This window comes from Cupressus sempervirens, chromosome 3, assembly GCF_028749045.1.
Source record: "Cupressus sempervirens isolate cs-2001-9-10 chromosome 3, ASM2874904v1, whole genome shotgun sequence".
In the NCBI taxonomy this organism is placed as follows: domain Eukaryota; kingdom Viridiplantae; phylum Streptophyta; class Pinopsida; order Cupressales; family Cupressaceae; genus Cupressus; species Cupressus sempervirens.
The window spans coordinates 228,099,125-228,102,558 of NC_143120.1; the positions used below are offsets into that span (position 1 = coordinate 228,099,125).

At 34.4% G+C, this 3,434-nt stretch overlaps 1 pseudogene; it reads left to right on the plus strand.

The window, feature by feature from the left end:
- Positions 1-264: 264 nt before the first annotated feature.
- Positions 265-1,066, plus strand: LOC149565668 (putative CCR4-associated factor 1 homolog 6 pseudogene; annotated as a pseudogene).
- The last annotated feature ends 2,368 nt before the right edge of the window (positions 1,067-3,434 follow it).

The window sequence follows — 3,434 nt, forward strand, 5'->3', positions numbered from 1 at the left end:
TGCAAGAATTTGATGATCTTGTTGCTCAGGATCGAGCTCCTTGTTGAGCTCTCCTTGTTGTATTCCTTTATGTCTTAATAAATTTTTACCCCTCTTTTTGCAAAAAAAATAGAAAAGTTGAGTTCCTAAAATAGAAGACATTAAAAAATAGGAGAGAATTTACATATATATTTCACATTCAACAACGTATCCAACTATTCGCCAACAGTGGGAGATTTATTTGGGATATTCAGGAATAACAAAAATTTAAAGAAGATTGTGAAGATGGCAATGACGCCAAAAGGGAATGTTTTCATAAAGGAAGTGTGGGATCACAATGTGGAGAAAGAAATGGAATTTAATAAGGGCAATTGCAAAAGAATTTTCATATGTAGCAATGGATACAGAGTTTCTTGGAATAGGCGTCGTGAAGGTGTTTGGAAATTTCGGCAGCAGGAGAGAGTACGATTACATGGGTATGATGGGAGATATAAATGTTCTTTCTCTCATCCAACTCAACCTCGCCTTTGTAGACGAGAATGGAAATCTGGCAGATTGTGGCACGGGGAAGCACTATGCGTGGTAGTTCAACTTCAAGGAATTTGATCCAGACCACAACCTTCATGCCCTTGCGGCCATTGAGCTTCTCAAAGGAAGTGGAATTGATTTCAAGAAGAACAATGAGATGGGTATTGATGCCACAAGATTTGCAAAGCTTCTTTGGTCTTTTGGTATTTTTTGCAATCCTAAAGTTCACTAGATCTCATTTCATGGATGTTATGATTTCGAGTATTTGATCAAGCTTGTTCATTGGTGGCCATTACTCCCCACAATAGACCACTATTTTGGGCTTGTGAGATTCTACTTCCCTGATGTTTATGATGTGAAGCATTTGATTAAGTACTATGATGGCTTGTATGGAGGGCTTAGCAAAGTTGTTGAGTTGCTCAAGGTGGATAGAGTGGGGACTTCCCATCAAGCTGGGTATGACAGTTTGCTTACCTGTCATGTTTTTATAAAATTGGTAAAGATGTATCCTCCAACATTTATTAACAAGCTTGCAAATTTAGTCTATGGATTGGGGTAGGGCTACAACAACTTTTTCAGGATTCTACCTCTTTCTCTTCTATGCAAAGCCTATTGAAGTTGGGTGCCAAGATTTCTTCTCTCTTCTCATCATTGTAGTTTCAAAGCTTATTAGGCTTGGGTTTTCCTATATTTTATTTTCATTAAAGATTATAGTAAACTAATTTGGTTTGATTTTGGAAGAAATGTTATGATTAAATATGTTTTAGTTGAAGTTTTCTAAAATCTTTATTTCTTATATGTTATCACCATTTAGATACTTAATAAGAAATGATCTCTTAAAAATCTTTATATATGAAAATATTTATCAACAAATGTAATTTATAAACATAAAATTTCATTGAATTTTTTAATACATTATTATAAACATAAAAGAAAGAAAGAATTTGATCATACTCTTTTGAAATCCAAAACTCTCATGATTTTCAAAACGAATTTTACTATTTAGCTTTCTGTTAAATCGAATGGAGGAAATGTTAATAATCACCCCCAAAATTAAAATCAAAATTTTTGTTCTTAGTCTATAGGAGAAACATGACGTGGAGTGCTAGTCAAGAAACGACCATTTCTAATCTATTCAAATATTATTTTTGTAAATAATAATAAAATTGTCAAATAGAAACTACACTCGATTGGAGCACAGGTTTTGTTTACAAATTGAAACATTCAAATGGTTTTTTCAAAGACTACTTGCAACATTAGTGGAAGTATGATTTTTTTATTTTAAAAAAAATTACTTGCAACTTTAGTAGAACTATTAGGGTTTTTAAATAACTAGAACCACAGTAGAAGTATTAATTTATTTTAAGTCAAAGTAGTAGTTTCTTTTTCTTTTCTTTTTTGGATCGATAAACGGCTGAAGCCTAGATAGTGAATTTGAACCCAAGACCTCCCACATGAGAGGCTCACAAGTTAACATTGTGTTGTAGGCTCTTGCCTAAGTCAAAGCAGTAGTTATTTATGAATGTAGAATAATATATCTATGAAGTTTGAAATCATACACTACATATCCTCCAAGACCTCAACTTCTACACTCTTTCCCTTGATCTTCTTCCACTTCTTCACATCCATCCTCTATGTTCTATGCATCTACATTCCACACTGATTTCTAACCCTCTCAGAATCCTTCATCTCAACTCAACTGCCAATACTCAGGTTCCTTCTACTGAGCTCTTCATTCTGCAAAGGAATCAGGGAATGCTTCCTGTCACCTTTCACAATTGTAAATACATTCTTAACACAATCATACACATTCCTACAATCATACTGCCAAGGTCTACCAAGAAATAAATGGAAACTATTCATGTCCGTGACAATATCACACAACAATTGATCCCTATATTACCTGACTTGAAAATCAACAAGGCACTACTCCCTCACTTCCAAAGCATGCTTACCTTGCAAATAACCAATCCTATAAGGACAAGGATGTCTCATTCTTTTCAAACCATGTTTTTGAACCATCTTCTCACCAACAAGGTTATCTATACTATCACCATCCACAATCACCTTACATACTTTACCACCAAACTTACAACAAGTCCTAAACAAACTAGTCCTCTAAAAAGATTGCACTGTCCTCTGACCAATCAGTACTCATCAAAATAATAAATTCTCTCCTTGCTCAGGTTTACTGTCATGGTCTTCAACCTTATTCACAATAGTAGCTCTTATGTCACCAACCTTAGGACATTCATAAAATCTATGTCCTACTTCTCCACATTTGTAGCAAGTACCCTTAAACTCACTTCTACCTATCCTTCTCTTCTTATCAACAGGTTTTGGTTCAACTTCAACACTCGATTTAGCTTTTTCCAAGCTATTAGGTGCTTCTCCTTCCCTCTAGAATTACCTTGACTTTTCCTCTTCAATTTATCTTCTACCTTTAGGGCATACTGATAAGCATCCTCAATTGAATCAATCTTCAACATGCCAACATCATGTCTTGGATATTAAATCTCAAACCATTAATGTACTAAGCTACCCTCTCCTTTGACATTTTCTATGTCCAAACCAAATAGTCAACTTGTAGAACTCCATAGTATAATCTTTCATAGGTCACATATCTTTCTATTTTAAATGTTGCAACCTTTTGAACAACTCAAGTTCATAATTAGTAGGAATGAACTTATCTTTCAACTTAGTTACCATCAACCTCCATCTAGTCATCTTCATTTCACCTTCCCTCTCTCTATCTCTTTGCAGTTCTTTCCACCAAGAGCAGCATGTCCTTGTTGGAAATATAGGAGTAAATGAGAGGGGGGTGAATTAGTTACCACTAAAATAAATCCCAAATCCCTTAGATGTCAATAATAAAATTTAGACTGAGAAAACTGATTGCTGTTGTTACTTGGTAAACACACAGAAAA